This window comes from Microcebus murinus, chromosome 12 (genome assembly GCF_040939455.1).
Source record: "Microcebus murinus isolate Inina chromosome 12, M.murinus_Inina_mat1.0, whole genome shotgun sequence".
Classification (NCBI taxonomy): Eukaryota; Metazoa; Chordata; class Mammalia; order Primates; family Cheirogaleidae; genus Microcebus; species Microcebus murinus.
In genome coordinates this window covers 661,772-683,619 of record NC_134115.1, presented here as the reverse complement: position 1 = coordinate 683,619, position 21,848 = coordinate 661,772, and the positions used below count along the sequence as shown (strand labels likewise).

The 21,848-nt window shown below is 63.6% G+C and overlaps 6 non-coding genes across 6 annotated transcripts; all 6 read right to left on the bottom strand.

Annotated features, from left to right (window-relative positions):
• Positions 1-992: 992 nt before the first annotated feature.
• Positions 993-1,111, bottom strand: LOC142874407 (5S ribosomal RNA). The gene has a single exon (XR_012922224.1). It is a non-coding gene; the product is annotated as a 5S ribosomal RNA (ribosomal RNA).
• Positions 1,112-4,613: 3,502 nt separating this feature from the next.
• On the bottom strand, positions 4,614-4,732 carry LOC142874405 (5S ribosomal RNA). Its single transcript, XR_012922222.1, has one exon. It is a non-coding gene; the product is annotated as a 5S ribosomal RNA (ribosomal RNA).
• A 3,503-nt stretch (positions 4,733-8,235) lies between these two features.
• On the bottom strand, positions 8,236-8,354 carry LOC142874404 (5S ribosomal RNA). The gene has a single exon (XR_012922221.1). It is a non-coding gene; the product is annotated as a 5S ribosomal RNA (ribosomal RNA).
• A 3,502-nt stretch (positions 8,355-11,856) lies between these two features.
• LOC142874403 (5S ribosomal RNA) lies at positions 11,857-11,975 on the bottom strand. Its single transcript, XR_012922220.1, has one exon. It is a non-coding gene; the product is annotated as a 5S ribosomal RNA (ribosomal RNA).
• A 3,490-nt stretch (positions 11,976-15,465) lies between these two features.
• On the bottom strand, positions 15,466-15,584 carry LOC142874427 (5S ribosomal RNA). Its single transcript, XR_012922244.1, has one exon. It is a non-coding gene; the product is annotated as a 5S ribosomal RNA (ribosomal RNA).
• A 3,501-nt stretch (positions 15,585-19,085) lies between these two features.
• LOC142874402 (5S ribosomal RNA) lies at positions 19,086-19,204 on the bottom strand. Its single transcript, XR_012922219.1, has one exon. It is a non-coding gene; the product is annotated as a 5S ribosomal RNA (ribosomal RNA).
• Positions 19,205-21,848: the final 2,644 nt, after the last annotated feature.

Genomic DNA, 21,848 nt, shown 5'->3' with positions numbered 1-21,848 from the left:
TAAATGAAATGTGGCGCGTGGACACCACGGAGTGCTATTCAGCTAGGAGGAGCAGCGGTGAGAGGGCACCTCTCGTGGTTCTCCTGGCCAGAGCTGGAACCCGTTCCAGTAAGCCAGGTAGCCCAAGAATGGACACACGAGCACCACGTGCTCGCGCTCACCAGCAAATGGGTACGAACCGACGGACACCCAAGTGGACACAGAGGAATCACCTTCATCGGGTGGGTGTCGGGCGGGTGGGGGGAGGGGATGGGCATACACCTCCATTAGGAATGGGGTGGGTGCGCACCGACTGGGGGATGGGCGCACTTGAGGCTCTGACCCGAGGGGGGAGGCTGGGAGAGGGCAACGTACCCGACCTTAACATTGGTACCCCCACAATACGCTGGAACAACATCAGAGGTTAATGAATAAGAACACAGGGGGGAGGGGGGCACGGGCAACACATGTCACCTTAATACTTGGACTCCCATCATCTGCTTGAAAAGAGAGAGAAAAGAAAATGCAATCATAGAGATAAGAGACACTTTTTAAACATAATGAATCCGAAGAGAAAAGTAAAAGGAGGCCTGTGGGGCAGGTCTGGGTGTGACTCCGGATCCCCCAACATCAGGTGCCACCACCAAAGATTCCTACGTGTAGCCCATAGAACCCCAAAAGCAACGGGACGAGTTCTGGTCACATACTGCCTCAAAATGACATCCTGGCCTTCTTCTGGAACTCCCTCCCCTCTCAGACTCTCAAGGTTTCCTCCAGCGTGTCGGTTCCCACGGAGCAGACCTTTGGTCTGAGACCTGACAGTCCAGAAGCCACGCATGCTGCCGCGTGACGGCGGTGTCGCGGCTTGGGACAAGAGGAGGCCCCACGGTGCGGGCTGGGGCGCCAGGCACCGCGGCGGGCGCTGAGGGTGGGGGTGACCCCCGCCCCGGGCCGCCGCCTCGCTCCCAGAGAGGGGACAGAACAAGAGGCAAAAAAAAAAAAAAAAAAAAAGAAGCCTACGGCACCCGGTATTCCCAGGCGGTCTCCCATCCAAGTACTAACCAGGCCCGACCCTGCTTAGCTTCCGAGACCAGACGAGATCGGGCGCGTTCAGGGTGGTGTGGCCCTAGACGGCGGAGGGCGCCCCTGCCCCGCTCAAGAAGCCGAGCCTCTCTGCGCTTCCCCGCCGCCTCCTCCCGCCCCAGGCCCCGCGCCGGCGCTGACCCGCACCGGGCGGGCCTGTTGAGTTCACCGGCCGGGTCCGGCGGGCTCCGAGGGACGGGGGTGACAGGCGGGGCGGGGCGGGGCGGGCAGGGAGCGGCGGGCCGGGGTGGGGGGCTGTCTCTCTATACACACACACACACACACACACACACTCACACTCACACTCACTCACTCACACTCACACAAGATGCGCCTCCACGGCTGGACTCGCCAAGGTGGAGACCTTCCAGCCCCCTTCCTCTCCTCGCCTGGCCCACCCCCAGCTCGTGGCCGCCCCCGCCGCCGCCGCCGATTGCGCACGCGCGGGTCGCCCGCCCTTTGACCCCAGGCAGGGGCCGCCCTCCCCGACAACCCCTTTCAGCTGCGCCCCCCACCCTGTGGGTGGGCTGCCGCCTATTCCCCCGGGCCCGGGCTGGGGCACAGCGCATGTGGGAGGGGAGCGAGTGTATGGGGCGTCTCTCTCTCTCTCTTGGGATGTGTCCCATGGGTGGGGTGGCGTGGTTAGTGGGGCGCTGAAGAAATCAGTCCCCTCCATCTCCTACCTCTGGAAAACGCCCAAGCCCTTGGAGAACTGCCGGCAACGCGACCGTGGGGGCCGGGACCCTCCTCTGTGTCCTCCTGTGGCCCATTCCAAGGGGCCTGGGCCTGGCCGGGGCTGCATTGGACCCCGACCCCCCTGGCGTGTGGACTCGCTAAAAATCGGCGATTAGATATTGGATTCCAGCTTCATTGAGGTCATTTCACTAATGAGTGCACCGGAAAGAGTTTCCTAATCCATCTGTGAGGGTGGCAACTGAAAGAGAATTTTAAAGCTGACAGAATAGGCGAGGAAAGGCATAGGAGATTTCCACACCCAGTAAGGAAGCCTTTCCCGAAATGGAAGAAAGAAACGAGCAAACAGAGACACCGGTAGCCCGCCAGGATCAGAGTCTGCCCCCGAGAGAAAGTACCCTGACCAGGTTCACCCGTGGGTGGGTGGCGAGCTAGCGGCATTCAGAAGAGCGAGGCCCGCAGTCTGTGCAGAAGACACCTGCACTCGGGTGTGTGTGGCGGCACGATTCACAAGCAGCTCCAGATGTTAAGCCAAGGAGAAGCCAGGGAGTTCCCAACGCCCCAGGTGTCCTCAGCCCACGACTGGCTGCTGGGGGAATGCGAAGCCCGGCTCCTTGTCTGAGAGCGGGACAACCAGGAGGTGTGACGTACACCCCGGGGTTCCCAGGAGGATCAGGCTGAAGCTGGGACTTGGCCTGAAAGTGTCCCCTCGCACGGCCACCCCTTCCCCTTCCTGCTCCTCTACTCCTGGTGCCCCTCCATCCAGGGGCCAGACCTTAAAGAGTCACCCGCAAGAGAATCCTGGTCCCAAAGGAGCCTTCTGGGGGACCCGTGCTGAGAGAGGTTGTGGGCATGGCCCGCTGGGGCTCTGCCCGACCCAGGGCTGAGAGATGCAACCTCCCAGCTCTGGGTCCCTGCAGGGGAAGCGTTGGCAAGCACAGGGCCAGTCCTCCAAAGGCCCAGGTGCAGGGAGCCCAGGCCAAGCAGCCTGTGGAAGAAGCCACCCCGGGAACACGACTGCAGGCCACGGCCCTTCCCACCTCCTCCTCCTCCTCCTCCTCCTGCTCCTCCACCCCCCCCCCGACCTCCCACCCCCACCCCCGACATGGCGCAGGGCTCAGAGACACCTCAGACACTTGCTACCCAAAGTGCAAAGGGCATCAGTTGCTCCTCCAAACCCCCCCCCCCGCCCAGCAGACCGCGTTGTCCAGCCAGCCCCCGGGCCTCCCTGGGGTGCCCAGCACAAAAGTGCAGACAACCACCGGACCCTCAATCTCAGTTTTCGGATGTTTTTGCCACTCTAAGGACCCGCAGGCCAGCTGGGCCTTCTGGCAGGACAGAGAGCCCCGGAATCCGACGTGGAGAGCTGGGTGTACGTCCCCACGAGGAGGCGGTCCCCACCTCCGCGGCTCTCCCCTTGCGGGGGGGGGAAAAGCAGCCACGGGGCCTCAGAGAAGACACCAGGCTGGGCGCCCGCCCCACAGTGGGGGCACGTCCCCCGCAGGCCACTTAGCGACGGCCGCCGGCCGGCGGACGGTTGGGTGGCGCGAGACGCTGCGGCCGTCCTGCTACCGGGTTCCTGGGAGGGCGTCCTGGAACCAGCGTCCACACCAAGCCCTTGGAAGGCCCAGGCGACGGAGGAGCCCCGTCAGGCAGGGGCCGAGGACGGTGACGGCCCGGGCGAGGAGGAGCGTGTCAGGCAGGGGCAGAGGACGGTGACAGGTGACAGGCCGGGCGGGAAGGAGTCAGTCAGGCAGGGGCCGAGGAGGAGACGGGGCTGGGTAAGGGTTAGGGTTAGAGTCAGGGCACAAGTCACAATCGCAAAGACCTGGAAGCGACCCGAGTGCCCATCGACCCACGAGTGCGTAAATGAAATGTGGCGCGTGGACACCACGGAGTGCTATTCAGCTAGGAGGAGCAGCGGTGAGAGGGCACCTCTCGTGGTTCTCCTGGCCAGAGCTGGAACCCGTTCCAGTAAGCCAGGTAGCCCAAGAATGGACACACGAGCACCACGTGCTCGCGCTCACCAGCAAATGGGTACGAACCGACGGACACCCAAGTGGACACAGAGGAATCACCTTCATCGGGTGGGTGTCGGGCGGGTGGGGGGAGGGGATGGGCATACACCTCCATTAGGAATGGGGTGGGTGCGCACCGACTGGGGGATGGGCGCACTTGAGGCTCTGACCCGAGGGGGGAGGCTGGGAGAGGGCAACGTACCCGACCTTAACATTGGTACCCCCACAATACGCTGGAACAACATCAGAGGTTAATGAATAAGAACACAGGGGGGAGGGGGGCACGGGCAACACATGTCACCTTAATACTTGGACTCCCATCATCTGCTTGAAAAGAGAGAGAAAAGAAAATGCAATCATAGAGATAAGAGACACTTTTTAAACATAATGAATCCGAAGAGAAAAGTAAAAGGAGGCCTGTGGGGCAGGTCTGGGTGTGACTCCGGATCCCCCAACATCAGGTGCCACCACCAAAGATTCCTACGTGTAGCCCATAGAACCCCAAAAGCAACGGGACGAGTTCTGGTCACATACTGCCTCAAAATGACATCCTGGCCTTCTTCTGGAACTCCCTCCCCTCTCAGACTCTCAAGGTTTCCTCCAGCGTGTCGGTTCCCACGGAGCAGACCTTTGGTCTGAGACCTGACAGTCCAGAAGCCACGCATGCTGCCGCGTGACGGCGGTGTCGCGGCTTGGGACAAGAGGAGGCCCCACGGTGCGGGCTGGGGCGCCAGGCACCGCGGCGGGCGCTGAGGGTGGGGGTGACCCCCGCCCCGGGCCGCCGCCTCGCTCCCAGAGAGGGGACAGAACAAGAGGCAAAAAAAAAAAAAAAAAAAAAGAAGCCTACGGCACCCGGTATTCCCAGGCGGTCTCCCATCCAAGTACTAACCAGGCCCGACCCTGCTTAGCTTCCGAGACCAGACGAGATCGGGCGCGTTCAGGGTGGTGTGGCCCTAGACGGCGGAGGGCGCCCCTGCCCCGCTCAAGAAGCCGAGCCTCTCTGCGCTTCCCCGCCGCCTCCTCCCGCCCCAGGCCCCGCGCCGGCGCTGACCCGCACCGGGCGGGCCTGTTGAGTTCACCGGCCGGGTCCGGCGGGCTCCGAGGGACGGGGGTGACAGGCGGGGCGGGGCGGGGCGGGCAGGGAGCGGCGGGCCGGGGTGGGGGGCTGTCTCTCTATACACACACACACACACACACACACACTCACACTCACACTCACTCACTCACACTCACACAAGATGCGCCTCCACGGCTGGACTCGCCAAGGTGGAGACCTTCCAGCCCCCTTCCTCTCCTCGCCTGGCCCACCCCCAGCTCGTGGCCGCCCCCGCCGCCGCCGCCGATTGCGCACGCGCGGGTCGCCCGCCCTTTGACCCCAGGCAGGGGCCGCCCTCCCCGACAACCCCTTTCAGCTGCGCCCCCCACCCTGTGGGTGGGCTGCCGCCTATTCCCCCGGGCCCGGGCTGGGGCACAGCGCATGGGGGAGGGGAGCGAGTGTATGGGGCGTCTCTCTCTCTCTCTTGGGATGTGTCCCATGGGTGGGGTGGCGTGGTTAGTGGGGCGCTGAAGAAATCAGTCCCCTCCATCTCCTACCTCTGGAAAACGCCCAAGCCCTTGGAGAACTGCCGGCAACGCGACCGTGGGGGCCGGGACCCTCCTCTGTGTCCTCCTGTGGCCCATTCCAAGGGGCCTGGGCCTGGCCGGGGCTGCATTGGACCCCGACCCCCCTGGCGTGTGGACTCGCTAAAAATCGGCGATTAGATATTGGATTCCAGCTTCATTGAGGTCATTTCACTAATGAGTGCACCGGAAAGAGTTTCCTAATCCATCTGTGAGGGTGGCAACTGAAAGAGAATTTTAAAGCTGACAGAATAGGCGAGGAAAGGCATAGGAGATTTCCACACCCAGTAAGGAAGCCTTTCCCGAAATGGAAGAAAGAAACGAGCAAACAGAGACACCGGTAGCCCGCCAGGATCAGAGTCTGCCCCCGAGAGAAAGTACCCTGACCAGGTTCACCCGTGGGTGGGTGGCGAGCTAGCGGCATTCAGAAGAGCGAGGCCCGCAGTCTGTGCAGAAGACACCTGCACTCGGGTGTGTGTGGCGGCACGATTCACAAGCAGCTCCAGATGTTAAGCCAAGGAGAAGCCAGGGAGTTCCCAACGCCCCAGGTGTCCTCAGCCCACGACTGGCTGCTGGGGGAATGCGAAGCCCGGCTCCTTGTCTGAGAGCGGGACAACCAGGAGGTGTGACGTACACCCCGGGGTTCCCAGGAGGATCAGGCTGAAGCTGGGACTTGGCCTGAAAGTGTCCCCTCGCACGGCCACCCCTTCCCCTTCCTGCTCCTCTACTCCTGGTGCCCCTCCATCCAGGGGCCAGACCTTAAAGAGTCACCCGCAAGAGAATCCTGGTCCCAAAGGAGCCTTCTGGGGGACCCGTGCTGAGAGAGGTTGTGGGCATGGCCCGCTGGGGCTCTGCCCGACCCAGGGCTGAGAGATGCAACCTCCCAGCTCTGGGTCCCTGCAGGGGAAGCGTTGGCAAGCACAGGGCCAGTCCTCCAAAGGCCCAGGTGCAGGGAGCCCAGGCCAAGCAGCCTGTGGAAGAAGCCACCCCGGGAACACGACTGCAGGCCACGGCCCTTCCCACCTCCTCCTCCTCCTCCTCCTCCTGCTCCTCCACCCCCCCCCCGACCTCCCACCCCCACCCCCGACATGGCGCAGGGCTCAGAGACACCTCAGACACTTGCTACCCAAAGTGCAAAGGGCATCAGTTGCTCCTCCAAACCCCCCCCCCCCGCCCAGCAGACCGCGTTGTCCAGCCAGCCCCCGGGCCTCCCTGGGGTGCCCAGCACAAAAGTGCAGACAACCACCGGACCCTCAATCTCAGTTTTCGGATGTTTTTGCCACTCTAAGGACCCGCAGGCCAGCTGGGCCTTCTGGCAGGACAGAGAGCCCCGGAATCCGACGTGGAGAGCTGGGTGTACGTCCCCACGAGGAGGCGGTCCCCACCTCCGCGGCTCTCCCCTTGCGGGGGGGGGAAAAGCAGCCACGGGGCCTCAGAGAAGACACCAGGCTGGGCGCCCGCCCCACAGTGGGGGCACGTCCCCCGCAGGCCACTTAGCGACGGCCGCCGGCCGGCGGACGGTTGGGTGGCGCGAGACGCTGCGGCCGTCCTGCTACCGGGTTCCTGGGAGGGCGTCCTGGAACCAGCGTCCACACCAAGCCCTTGGAAGGCCCAGGCGACGGAGGAGCCCCGTCAGGCAGGGGCCGAGGACGGTGACGGCCCGGGCGAGGAGGAGCGTGTCAGGCAGGGGCAGAGGACGGTGACAGGTGACAGGCCGGGCGGGAAGGAGTCAGTCAGGCAGGGGCCGAGGAGGAGACGGGGCTGGGTAAGGGTTAGGGTTAGAGTCAGGGCACAAGTCACAATCGCAAAGACCTGGAAGCGACCCGAGTGCCCATCGACCCACGAGTGCGTAAATGAAATGTGGCGCGTGGACACCACGGAGTGCTATTCAGCTAGGAGGAGCAGCGGTGAGAGGGCACCTCTCGTGGTTCTCCTGGCCAGAGCTGGAACCCGTTCCAGTAAGCCAGGTAGCCCAAGAATGGACACACGAGCACCACGTGCTCGCGCTCACCAGCAAATGGGTACGAACCGACGGACACCCAAGTGGACACAGAGGAATCACCTTCATCGGGTGGGTGTCGGGCGGGTGGGGGGAGGGGATGGGCATACACCTCCATTAGGAATGGGGTGGGTGCGCACCGACTGGGGGATGGGCGCACTTGAGGCTCTGACCCGAGGGGGGAGGCTGGGAGAGGGCAACGTACCCGACCTTAACATTGGTACCCCCACAATACGCTGGAACAACATCAGAGGTTAATGAATAAGAACACAGGGGGGAGGGGGGCACGGGCAACACATGTCACCTTAATACTTGGACTCCCATCATCTGCTTGAAAAGAGAGAGAAAAGAAAATGCAATCATAGAGATAAGAGACACTTTTTAAACATAATGAATCCGAAGAGAAAAGTAAAAGGAGGCCTGTGGGGCAGGTCTGGGTGTGACTCCGGATCCCCCAACATCAGGTGCCACCACCAAAGATTCCTACGTGTAGCCCATAGAACCCCAAAAGCAACGGGACGAGTTCTGGTCACATACTGCCTCAAAATGACATCCTGGCCTTCTTCTGGAACTCCCTCCCCTCTCAGACTCTCAAGGTTTCCTCCAGCGTGTCGGTTCCCACGGAGCAGACCTTTGGTCTGAGACCTGACAGTCCAGAAGCCACGCATGCTGCCGCGTGACGGCGGTGTCGCGGCTTGGGACAAGAGGAGGCCCCACGGTGCGGGCTGGGGCGCCAGGCACCGCGGCGGGCGCTGAGGGTGGGGGTGACCCCCGCCCCGGGCCGCCGCCTCGCTCCCAGAGAGGGGACAGAACAAGAGGCAAAAAAAAAAAAAAAAAAAAAGAAGCCTACGGCACCCGGTATTCCCAGGCGGTCTCCCATCCAAGTACTAACCAGGCCCGACCCTGCTTAGCTTCCGAGACCAGACGAGATCGGGCGCGTTCAGGGTGGTGTGGCCCTAGACGGCGGAGGGCGCCCCTGCCCCGCTCAAGAAGCCGAGCCTCTCTGCGCTTCCCCGCCGCCTCCTCCCGCCCCAGGCCCCGCGCCGGCGCTGACCCGCACCGGGCGGGCCTGTTGAGTTCACCGGCCGGGTCCGGCGGGCTCCGAGGGACGGGGGTGACAGGCGGGGCGGGGCGGGGCGGGCAGGGAGCGGCGGGCCGGGGTGGGGGGCTGTCTCTCTATACACACACACACACACACACACACACTCACACTCACACTCACTCACTCACACTCACACAAGATGCGCCTCCACGGCTGGACTCGCCAAGGTGGAGACCTTCCAGCCCCCTTCCTCTCCTCGCCTGGCCCACCCCCAGCTCGTGGCCGCCCCCGCCGCCGCCGCCGATTGCGCACGCGCGGGTCGCCCGCCCTTTGACCCCAGGCAGGGGCCGCCCTCCCCGACAACCCCTTTCAGCTGCGCCCCCCACCCTGTGGGTGGGCTGCCGCCTATTCCCCCGGGCCCGGGCTGGGGCACAGCGCATGTGGGAGGGGAGCGAGTGTATGGGGCGTCTCTCTCTCTCTCTTGGGATGTGTCCCATGGGTGGGGTGGCGTGGTTAGTGGGGCGCTGAAGAAATCAGTCCCCTCCATCTCCTACCTCTGGAAAACGCCCAAGCCCTTGGAGAACTGCCGGCAACGCGACCGTGGGGGCCGGGACCCTCCTCTGTGTCCTCCTGTGGCCCATTCCAAGGGGCCTGGGCCTGGCCGGGGCTGCATTGGACCCCGACCCCCCTGGCGTGTGGACTCGCTAAAAATCGGCGATTAGATATTGGATTCCAGCTTCATTGAGGTCATTTCACTAATGAGTGCACCGGAAAGAGTTTCCTAATCCATCTGTGAGGGTGGCAACTGAAAGAGAATTTTAAAGCTGACAGAATAGGCGAGGAAAGGCATAGGAGATTTCCACACCCAGTAAGGAAGCCTTTCCCGAAATGGAAGAAAGAAACGAGCAAACAGAGACACCGGTAGCCCGCCAGGATCAGAGTCTGCCCCCGAGAGAAAGTACCCTGACCAGGTTCACCCGTGGGTGGGTGGCGAGCTAGCGGCATTCAGAAGAGCGAGGCCCGCAGTCTGTGCAGAAGACACCTGCACTCGGGTGTGTGTGGCGGCACGATTCACAAGCAGCTCCAGATGTTAAGCCAAGGAGAAGCCAGGGAGTTCCCAACGCCCCAGGTGTCCTCAGCCCACGACTGGCTGCTGGGGGAATGCGAAGCCCGGCTCCTTGTCTGAGAGCGGGACAACCAGGAGGTGTGACGTACACCCCGGGGTTCCCAGGAGGATCAGGCTGAAGCTGGGACTTGGCCTGAAAGTGTCCCCTCGCACGGCCACCCCTTCCCCTTCCTGCTCCTCTACTCCTGGTGCCCCTCCATCCAGGGGCCAGACCTTAAAGAGTCACCCGCAAGAGAATCCTGGTCCCAAAGGAGCCTTCTGGGGGACCCGTGCTGAGAGAGGTTGTGGGCATGGCCCGCTGGGGCTCTGCCCGACCCAGGGCTGAGAGATGCAACCTCCCAGCTCTGGGTCCCTGCAGGGGAAGCGTTGGCAAGCACAGGGCCAGTCCTCCAAAGGCCCAGGTGCAGGGAGCCCAGGCCAAGCAGCCTGTGGAAGAAGCCACCCCGGGAACACGACTGCAGGCCACGGCCCTTCCCACCTCCTCCTCCTCCTCCTCCTCCTGCTCCTCCACCCCCCCCCCGACCTCCCACCCCCACCCCCGACATGGCGCAGGGCTCAGAGACACCTCAGACACTTGCTACCCAAAGTGCAAAGGGCATCAGTTGCTCCTCCAAACCCCCCCCCCCGCCCAGCAGACCGCGTTGTCCAGCCAGCCCCCGGGCCTCCCTGGGGTGCCCAGCACAAAAGTGCAGACAACCACCGGACCCTCAATCTCAGTTTTCGGATGTTTTTGCCACTCTAAGGACCCGCAGGCCAGCTGGGCCTTCTGGCAGGACAGAGAGCCCCGGAATCCGACGTGGAGAGCTGGGTGTACGTCCCCACGAGGAGGCGGTCCCCACCTCCGCGGCTCTCCCCTTGCGGGGGGGGGAAAAGCAGCCACGGGGCCTCAGAGAAGACACCAGGCTGGGCGCCCGCCCCACAGTGGGGGCACGTCCCCCGCAGGCCACTTAGCGACGGCCGCCGGCCGGCGGACGGTTGGGTGGCGCGAGACGCTGCGGCCGTCCTGCTACCGGGTTCCTGGGAGGGCGTCCTGGAACCAGCGTCCACACCAAGCCCTTGGAAGGCCCAGGCGACGGAGGAGCCCCGTCAGGCAGGGGCCGAGGACGGTGACGGCCCGGGCGAGGAGGAGCGTGTCAGGCAGGGGCAGAGGACGGTGACAGGTGACAGGCCGGGCGGGAAGGAGTCAGTCAGGCAGGGGCCGAGGAGGAGACGGGGCTGGGTAAGGGTTAGGGTTAGAGTCAGGGCACAAGTCACAATCGCAAAGACCTGGAAGCGACCCGAGTGCCCATCGACCCACGAGTGCGTAAATGAAATGTGGCGCGTGGACACCACGGAGTGCTATTCAGCTAGGAGGAGCAGCGGTGAGAGGGCACCTCTCGTGGTTCTCCTGGCCAGAGCTGGAACCCGTTCCAGTAAGCCAGGTAGCCCAAGAATGGACACACGAGCACCACGTGCTCGCGCTCACCAGCAAATGGGTACGAACCGACGGACACCCAAGTGGACACAGAGGAATCACCTTCATCGGGTGGGTGTCGGGCGGGTGGGGGGAGGGGATGGGCATACACCTCCATTAGGAATGGGGTGGGTGCGCACCGACTGGGGGATGGGCGCACTTGAGGCTCTGACCCGAGGGGGGAGGCTGGGAGAGGGCAACGTACCCGACCTTAACATTGGTACCCCCACAATACGCTGGAACAACATCAGAGGTTAATGAATAAGAACACAGGGGGGAGGGGGGCACGGGCAACACATGTCACCTTAATACTTGGACTCCCATCATCTGCTTGAAAAGAGAGAGAAAAGAAAATGCAATCATAGAGATAAGAGACACTTTTTAAACATAATGAATCCGAAGAGAAAAGTAAAAGGAGGCCTGTGGGGCAGGTCTGGGTGTGACTCCGGATCCCCCAACATCAGGTGCCACCACCAAAGATTCCTACGTGTAGCCCATAGAACCCCAAAAGCAACGGGACGAGTTCTGGTCACATACTGCCTCAAAATGACATCCTGGCCTTCTTCTGGAACTCCCTCCCCTCTCAGACTCTCAAGGTTTCCTCCAGCGTGTCGGTTCCCACGGAGCAGACCTTTGGTCTGAGACCTGACAGTCCAGAAGCCACGCATGCTGCCGCGTGACGGCGGTGTCGCGGCTTGGGACAAGAGGAGGCCCCACGGTGCGGGCTGGGGCGCCAGGCACCGCGGCGGGCGCTGAGGGTGGGGGTGACCCCCGCCCCGGGCCGCCGCCTCGCTCCCAGAGAGGGGACAGAACAAGAGGCAAAAAAAAAAAAAAAAAAAAAGAAGCCTACGGCACCCGGTATTCCCAGGCGGTCTCCCATCCAAGTACTAACCAGGCCCGACCCTGCTTAGCTTCCGAGACCAGACGAGATCGGGCGCGTTCAGGGTGGTGTGGCCCTAGACGGCGGAGGGCGCCCCTGCCCCGCTCAAGAAGCCGAGCCTCTCTGCGCTTCCCCGCCGCCTCCTCCCGCCCCAGGCCCCGCGCCGGCGCTGACCCGCACCGGGCGGGCCTGTTGAGTTCACCGGCCGGGTCCGGCGGGCTCCGAGGGACGGGGGTGACAGGCGGGGCGGGGCGGGGCGGGCAGGGAGCGGCGGGCCGGGGTGGGGGGCTGTCTCTCTATACACACACACACACACACACACACACTCACACTCACACTCACTCACTCACACTCACACAAGATGCGCCTCCACGGCTGGACTCGCCAAGGTGGAGACCTTCCAGCCCCCTTCCTCTCCTCGCCTGGCCCACCCCCAGCTCGTGGCCGCCCCCGCCGCCGCCGCCGATTGCGCACGCGCGGGTCGCCCGCCCTTTGACCCCAGGCAGGGGCCGCCCTCCCCGACAACCCCTTTCAGCTGCGCCCCCCACCCTGTGGGTGGGCTGCCGCCTATTCCCCCGGGCCCGGGCTGGGGCACAGCGCATGGGGGAGGGGAGCGAGTGTATGGGGCGTCTCTCTCTCTCTCTTGGGATGTGTCCCATGGGTGGGGTGGCGTGGTTAGTGGGGCGCTGAAGAAATCAGTCCCCTCCATCTCCTACCTCTGGAAAACGCCCAAGCCCTTGGAGAACTGCCGGCAACGCGACCGTGGGGGCCGGGACCCTCCTCTGTGTCCTCCTGTGGCCCATTCCAAGGGGCCTGGGCCTGGCCGGGGCTGCATTGGACCCCGACCCCCCTGGCGTGTGGACTCGCTAAAAATCGGCGATTAGATATTGGATTCCAGCTTCATTGAGGTCATTTCACTAATGAGTGCACCGGAAAGAGTTTCCTAATCCATCTGTGAGGGTGGCAACTGAAAGAGAATTTTAAAGCTGACAGAATAGGCGAGGAAAGGCATAGGAGATTTCCACACCCAGTAAGGAAGCCTTTCCCGAAATGGAAGAAAGAAACGAGCAAACAGAGACACCGGTAGCCCGCCAGGATCAGAGTCTGCCCCCGAGAGAAAGTACCCTGACCAGGTTCACCCGTGGGTGGGTGGCGAGCTAGCGGCATTCAGAAGAGCGAGGCCCGCAGTCTGTGCAGAAGACACCTGCACTCGGGTGTGTGTGGCTGCACGATTCACAAGCAGCTCCAGATGTTAAGCCAAGGAGAAGCCAGGGAGTTCCCAACGCCCCAGGTGTCCTCAGCCCACGACTGGCTGCTGGGGGAATGCGAAGCCCGGCTCCTTGTCTGAGAGCGGGACAACCAGGAGGTGTGACGTACACCCCGGGGTTCCCAGGAGGATCAGGCTGAAGCTGGGACTTGGCCTGAAAGTGTCCCCTCGCACGGCCACCCCTTCCCCTTCCTGCTCCTCTACTCCTGGTGCCCCTCCATCCAGGGGCCAGACCTTAAAGAGTCACCCGCAAGAGAATCCTGGTCCCAAAGGAGCCTTCTGGGGGACCCGTGCTGAGAGAGGTTGTGGGCATGGCCCGCTGGGGCTCTGCCCGACCCAGGGCTGAGAGATGCAACCTCCCAGCTCTGGGTCCCTGCAGGGGAAGCGTTGGCAAGCACAGGGCCAGTCCTCCAAAGGCCCAGGTGCAGGGAGCCCAGGCCAAGCAGCCTGTGGAAGAAGCCACCCCGGGAACACGACTGCAGGCCACGGCCCTTCCCACCTCCTCCTCCTCCTGCTCCTCCACCCCCCCCCGACCTCCCACCCCCACCCCCGACATGGCGCAGGGCTCAGAGACACCTCAGACACTTGCTACCCAAAGTGCAAAGGGCATGAGTTGCTCCTCCAAACCCCCCCCCCCGCCCAGCAGACCGCGTTGTCCAGCCAGCCCCCGGGCCTCCCTGGGGTGCCCAGCACAAAAGTGCAGACAACCACCGGACCCTCAATCTCAGTTTTCGGATGTTTTTGCCACTCTAAGGACCCGCAGGCCAGCTGGGCCTTCTGGCAGGACAGAGAGCCCCGGAATCCGACGTGGAGAGCTGGGTGTACGTCCCCACGAGGAGGCGGTCCCCACCTCCGCGGCTCTCCCCTTGCGGGGGGGGAAAAGCAGCCACGGGGCCTCAGAGAAGACACCAGGCTGGGCGCCCGCCCCACAGTGGGAGCACGTCCCCCGCAGGCCACTTAGCGACGGCCGCCGGCCGGCGGACGGTTGGGTGGCGCGAGACGCTGCGGCCGCCCTGCTACCGGGTTCCTGGGAGGGTGTCCTGGAACCAGCGTCCACACCAAGCCCTTGGAAGGCCCAGGCGACGGAGGAGCCCCGTCAGGCAGGGGCCGAGGACGGTGACGGCCCGGGCGGGGAGGAGCGTGTCAGGCAGGGGTAGAGGACGGTGACAGGTGACAGGCCGGGCGGGAAGGAGTCAGTCAGGCAGGGGCCGAGGAGGAGACGGGGCTGGGTAAGGGTTAGGGTTAGAGTCAGGGCACAAGTCACAATCGCAAAGACCTGGAAGCGACCCGAGTGCCCATCGACCCACGAGTGCGTAAATGAAATGTGGCGCGTGGACACCACGGAGTGCTATTCAGCTAGGAGGAGCAGCGGTGAGAGGGCACCTCTCGTGGTTCTCCTGGCCAGAGCTGGAACCCGTTCCAGTAAGCCAGGTAGCCCAAGAATGGACACACGAGCACCACGTGCTCGCGCTCACCAGCAAATGGGTACGAACCGACGGACACCCAAGTGGACACAGAGGAATCACCTTCATCGGGTGGGTGTCGGGCGGGTGGGGGGAGGGGATGGGCATACACCTCCATTAGGAATGGGGTGGGTGCGCACCGACTGGGGGATGGGCGCACTTGAGGCTCTGACCCGAGGGGGGAGGCTGGGAGAGGGCAACGTACCCGACCTTAACATTGGTACCCCCACAATACGCTGGAACAACATCAGAGGTTAATGAATAAGAACACAGGGGGGAGGGGGGCACGGGCAACACATGTCACCTTAATACTTGGACTCCCATCATCTGCTTGAAAAGAGAGAGAAAAGAAAATGCAATCATAGAGATAAGAGACACTTTTTAAACATAATGAATCCGAAGAGAAAAGTAAAAGGAGGCCTGTGGGGCAGGTCTGGGTGTGACTCCGGATCCCCCAACATCAGGTGCCACCACCAAAGATTCCTACGTGTAGCCCATAGAACCCCAAAAGCAACGGGACGAGTTCTGGTCACATACTCCCTCAAAATGACATCCTGGCCTTCTTCTGGAACTCCCTCCCCTCTCAGACTCTCAAGGTTTCCTCCAGCGTGTCGGTTCCCACGGAGCAGACCTTTGGTCTGAGACCTGACAGTCCAGAAGCCACGCATGCTGCCGCGTGACGGCGGTGTCGTGGCTTGGGACAAGAGGAGGCCCCACGGTGCGGGCTGGGGCGCCAGGCACCGCGGCGGGCGCTGAGGGTGGGGGTGACCCCCGCCCCGGGCCGCCGCCTCGCTCCCAGAGAGGGGACAGAACAAGAGGCAAAAAAAAAAAAAAAAAAAAGAAGCCTACGGCACCCGGTATTCCCAGGCGGTCTCCCATCCAAGTACTAACCAGGCCCGACTCTGCTTAGCTTCCGAGACCAGACGAGATCGGGCGCGTTCAGGGTGGTGTGGCCCTAGACGGCGGAGGGCGCCCCTGCCCCGCTCAAGAAGCCGAGCCTCTCTGCGCTTCCCCGCCGCCTCCTCCCGCCCCAGGCCCCGCGCCGGCGCTGACCCGCACCGGGCGGGCCTGTTGAGTTCACCGGCCAGGTCCGGCGGGCTCCGAGGGACGGGGGTGACAGGCGGGGCGGGGCGGGGCGGGCAGGGAGCGGCGGGCCGGGGTGGGGGGCTGTCTCTCTATACACACACACACACACACACACACACTCACACTCACACTCACTCACTCACACTCACACAAGATGCGCCTCCACGGCTGGACTCGCCAAGGTGGAGACCTTCCAGCCCCCTTCCTCTCCTCGCCTGGCCCACCCCCAGCTCGTGGCCGCCCCCGCCGCCGCCGCCGATTGCGCACGCGCGGGTCGCCCGCCCTTTGACCCCAGGCAGGGGCCGCCCTCCCCGACAACCCCTTTCAGCTGCGCCCCCCACCCTGTGGGTGGGCTGCCGCCTATTCCCCCGGGCCCGGGCTGGGGCACAGCGCATGGGGGAGGGGAGCGAGTGTATGGGGCGTCTCTCTCTCTCTCTTGGGATGTGTCCCATGGGTGGGGTGGCGTGGTTAGTGGGGCGCTGAAGAAATCAGTCCCCTCCATCTCCTACCTCTGGAAAACGCCCAAGCCCTTGGAGAACTGCCGGCAACGCGACCGTGGGGGCCGGGACCCTCCTCTGTGTCCTCCTGTGGCCCAGTCCAAGGGGCCTGGGCCTGGCCGGGGCTGCATTGGACCCCGACCCCCCTGGCGTGTGGACTCGCTAAAAATCGGCGATTAGATATTGGATTCCAGCTTCATTGAGGTCATTTCACTAATGAGTGCACCGGAAAGAGTTTCCTAATCCATCTGTGAGGGTGGCAACTGAAAGAGAATTTTAAAGCTGACAGAATAGGCGAGGAAAGGCATAGGAGATTTCCACACCCAGTAAGGAAGCCTTTCCCGAAATGGAAGAAAGAAACGAGCAAACAGAGACACCGGTAGCCCGCCAGGATCAGAGTCTGCCCCCGAGAGAAAGTACCCTGACCAGGTTCACCCGTGGGTGGGTGGCGAGCTAGCGGCATTCAGAAGAGCGAGGCCCGCAGTCTGTGCAGAAGACACCTGCACTCGGGTGTGTGTGGCGGCACGATTCACAAGCAGCTCCAGATGTTAAGCCAAGGAGAAGCCAGGGAGTTCCCAACGCCCCAGGTGTCCTCAGCCCACGACTGGCTGCTGGGGGAATGCGAAGCCCGGCTCCTTGTCTCAGAGCGGGACAACCAGGAGGTGTGACGTACACCCCGGGGTTCCCAGGAGGATCAGGCTGAAGCTGGGACTTGGCCTCAAAGTGTCCCCTCGCACGGCCACCCCCTTCCCCTTCCTGCTCCTCTACTCCTGGTGCCCCTCCATCCAGGGGCCAGACCTTAAAGAGTCACCCGCAAGAGAATCCTGGTCCCAAAGGAGCCTTCTGGGGGACCCGTGCTGAGAGAGGTTGTGGGCATGGCCCGCTGGGGCTCTGCCCGACCCAGGGCTGAGAGATGCAACCTCCCAGCTCTGGGTCCCTGCAGGGGAAGCGTTGGCAAGCACAGGGCCAGTCCTCCAAAGGCCCAGGTGCAGGGAGCCCAGGCCAAGCAGCCTGTGGAAGAAGCCACCCCGGGAACACGACTGCAGGCCACGGCCCTTCCCACCTCCTCCTCCTCCTCCTCCTCCTGCTCCTCCACCCCCCCCCGACCTCCCACCCCCACCCCCGACATGGCGCAGGGCTCAGAGACACCTCAGACACTTGCTACCCAAAGTGCAAAGGGCATCAGTTGCTCCTCCAAACCCCCCCCCCCGCCCAGCAGACCGCGTTGTCCAGCCAGCCCCCGGGCCTCCCTGGGGTGCCCAGCACAAAAGTGCAGACAACCACCGGACCCTCAATCTCAGTTTTCGGATGTTTTTGCCACTCTAAGGACCCGCAGGCCAGCTGGGCCTTCTGGCAGGACAGAGAGCCCCGGAATCCGACGTGGAGAGCTGGGTGTACGTCCCCACGAGGAGGCGGTCCCCACCTCCGCGGCTCTCCCCTTGCGGGGGGGGGAAAAGCAGCCACGGGGCCTCAGAGAAGACACCAGGCTGGGCGCCCGCCCCACAGTGGGGGCACGTCCCCCGCAGGCCACTTAGCGACGGCCGCCGGCCGGCGGACGGTTGGGTGGCGCGAGACGCTGCGGCCGCCCTGCTACCGGGTTCCTGGGAGGGCGTCCTGGAACCAGCGTCCACACCAAGCCCTTGGAAGGCCCAGGCGACGGAGGAGCCCCGTCAGGCAGGGGCCGAGGACGGTGACGGCCCGGGCGGGGAGGAGCGTGTCAGGCAGGGGCAGAGGACGGTGACAGGTGACAGGCCGGGCGGGAAGGAGTCAGTCAGGCAGGGGCCGAGGAGGAGACGGGGCTGGGTAAGGGTTAGGGTTAGAGTCAGGGCACAAGTCACAATCGCAAAGACCTGGAAGCGACCCGAGTGCCCATCGACCCACGAGTGCGTAAATGAAATGTGGCGCGTGGACACCACGGAGTGCTATTCAGCTAGGAGGAGCAGCGGTGAGAGGGCACCTCTCGTGGTTCTCCTGGCCAGAGCTGGAACCCGTTCCAGTAAGCCAGGTAGCCCAAGAATGGACACACGAGCACCACGTGCTCGCGCTCACCAGCAAATGGGTACGAACCGACGGACACCCAAGTGGACACAGAGGAATCACCTTCATCGGGTGGGTGTCGGGCGGGTGGGGGGAGGGGATGGGCATACACCTCCATTAGGAATGGGGTGGGTGCGCACCGACTGGGGGATGGGCGCACTTGAGGCTCTGACCCGAGGGGGGAGGCTGGGAGAGGGCAACGTACCCGACCTTAACATTGGTACCCCCACAATACGCTGGAACAACATCAGAGGTTAATGAATAAGAACACAGGGGGGAGGGGGGCACGGGCAACACATGTCACCTTAATACTTGGACTCCCATCATCTGCTTGAAAAGAGAGAGAAAAGAAAATGCAATCATAGAGATAAGAGACACTTTTTAAACATAATGAATCCGAAGAGAAAAGTAAAAGGAGGCCTGTGGGGCAGGTCTGGGTGTGACTCCGGATCCCCCAACATCAGGTGCCACCACCAAAGATTCCTACGTGTAGCCCATAGAACCCCAAAAGCAACGGGACGAGTTCTGGTCACATACTCCCTCAAAATGACATCCTGGCCTTCTTCTGGAACTCCCTCCCCTCTCAGACTCTCAAGGTTTCCTCCAGCGTGTCGGTTCCCACGGAGCAGACCTTTGGTCTGAGACCTGACAGTCCAGAAGCCACGCATGCTGCCGCGTGACGGCGGTGTCGTGGCTTGGGACAAGAGGAGGCCCCACGGTGCGGGCTGGGGCGCCAGGCACCGCGGCGGGCGCTGAGGGTGGGGGTGACCCCCGCCCCGGGCCGCCGCCTCGCTCCCAGAGAGGGGACAGAACAAGAGGCAAAAAAAAAAAAAAAAAAAAGAAGCCTACGGCACCCGGTATTCCCAGGCGGTCTCCCATCCAAGTACTAACCAGGCCCGACCCTGCTTAGCTTCCGAGACCAGACGAGATCGGGCGCGTTCAGGGTGGTGTGGCCCTAGACGGCGGAGGGCGCCCCTGCCCCGCTCAAGAAGCCGAGCCTCTCTGCGCTTCCCCGCCGCCTCCTCCCGCCCCAGGCCCCGCGCCGGCGCTGACCCGCACCGGGCGGGCCTGTTGAGTTCACCGGCCGGGTCCGGCGGGCTCCGAGGGACGGGGGTGACAGGCGGGGCGGGGCGGGGCGGGCAGGGAGCGGCGGGCCGGGGTGGGGGGCTGTCTCTCTATACACACACACACACACACACACACACTCACACTCACACTCACTCACTCACACTCACACAAGATGCGCCTCCACGGCTGGACTCGCCAAGGTGGAGACCTTCCAGCCCCCTTCCTCTCCTCGCCTGGCCCACCCCCAGCTCGTGGCCGCCCCCGCCGCCGCCGCCGATTGCGCACGCGCGGGTCGCCCGCCCTTTGACCCCAGGCAGGGGCCGACCTCCCCGACAACCCCTTTCAGCTGCGCCCCCCACCCTGTGGGTGGGCTGCCGCCTATTCCCCCGGGCCCGGGCTGGGGCACAGCGCATGGGGGAGGGGAGCGAGTGTATGGGGCGTCTCTCTCTCTCTCTTGGGATGTGTCCCATGGGTGGGGTGGCGTGGTTAGTGGGGCGCTGAAGAAATCAGTCCCCTCCATCTCCTACCTCTGGAAAACGCCCAAGCCCTTGGAGAACTGCCGGCAACGCGACCGTGGGGGCCGGGACCCTCCTCTGTGTCCTCCTGTGGCCCAGTCCAAGGGGCCTGGGCCTGGCCGGGGCTGCATTGGACCCCGACCCCCCTGGCGTGTGGACTCGCTAAAAATCGGCGATTAGATATTGGATTCCAGCTTCATTGAGGTCATTTCACTAATGAGTGCACCGGAAAGAGTTTCCTAATCCATCTGTGAGGGTGGCAACTGAAAGAGAATTTTAAAGCTGACAGAATAGGCGAGGAAAGGCATAGGAGATTTCCACACCCAGTAAGGAAGCCTTTCCCGAAATGGAAGAAAGAAACGAGCAAACAGAGACACCGGTAGCCCGCCAGGATCAGAGTCTGCCCCCGAGAGAAAGTACCCTGACCAGGTTCACCCGTGGGTGGGTGGCGAGCTAGCGGCATTCAGAAGAGCGAGGCCCGCAGTCTGTGCAGAAGACACCTGCACTCGGGTGTGTGGCGGCACGATTCACAAGCAGCTCCAGATGTTAAGCCAAGGAGAAGCCAGGGAGTTCCCAACGCCCCAGGTGTCCTCAGCCCACGACTGGCTGCTGGGGGAATGCGAAGCCCGGCTCCTTGTCTCAGAGCGGGACAACCAGGAGGTGTGACGTACACCCCGGGGTTCCCAGGAGGATCAGGCTGAAGCTGGGACTTGGCCTCAAAGTGTCCCCTCGCACGGCCACCCCCTTCCCCTTCCTGCTCCTCTACTCCTGGTGCCCCTCCATCCAGGGGCCAGACCTTAAAGAGTCACCCGCAAGAGAATCCTGGTCCCAAAGGAGCCTTCTGGGGGACCCGTGCTGAGAGAGGTTGTGGGCATGGCCCGCTGGGGCTCTGCCCGACCCAGGGCTGAGAGATGCAACCTCCCAGCTCTGGGTCCCTGCAGGGGAAGCGTTGGCAAGCACAGGGCCAGTCCTCCAAAGGCCCAGGTGCAGGGAGCCCAGGCCAAGCAGCCTGTGGAAGAAGCCACCCCTGGAACACGACTGCAGGCCACGGCCCTTCCCACCTCCTCCTCCTCCTCCTCCTCCTGCTCCTCCACCCCCCCCCGACCTCCCACCCCCACCCCCGACATGGCGCAGGGCTCAGAGACACCTCAGACACTTGCTACCCAAAGTGCAAAGGGCATCAGTTGCTCCTCCAAACCCCCCCCCCGCCCAGCAGACCGCGTTGTCCAGCCAGCCCCCGGGCCTCCCTGGGGTGCCCAGCACAAAAGTGCAGACAACCACCGGACCCTCAATCTCAGTTTTCGGATGTTTTTGCCACTCTAAGGACCCGCAGGCCAGCTGGGCCTTCTGGCAGGACAGAGAGCCCCGGAATCCGACGTGGAGAGCTGGGTGTACGTCCCCACGAGGAGGCGGTCCCCACCTCCGCGGCTCTCCCCTTGCGGGGGGGGAAAAGCAGCCACGGGGCCTCAGAGAAGACACCAGGCTGGGCGCCCGCCCCACAGTGGGAGCACGTCCCCCGCAGGCCACTTAGCGACGGCCGCCGGCCGGCGGACGGTTGGGTGGCGCGAGACGCTGCGGCCGCCCTGCTACCGGGTTCCTGGGAGGGTGTCCTGGAACCAGCGTCCACACCAAGCCCTTGGAAGGCCCAGGCGACGGAGGAGCCCCGTCAGGCAGGGGCCGAGGACGGTGACGGCCCGGGCGGGGAGGAGCGTGTCAGGCAGGGGTAGAGGACGGTGACAGGTGACAGGCCGGGCGGGAAGGAGTCAGTCAGGCAGGGGCCGAGGAGGAGACGGGGCTGGGTAAGGGTTAGGGTTAGAGTCAGGGCACAAGTCACAATCGCAAAGACCTGGAAGCGACCCGAGTGCCCATCGACCCACGAGTGCGTAAATGAAATGTGGCGCGTGGACACCACGGAGTGCTATTCAGCTAGGAGGAGCAGCGGTGAGAGGGCACCTCTCGTGGTTCTCCTGGCCAGAGCTGGAACCCGTTCCAGTAAGCCAGGTAGCCCAAGAATGGACACAC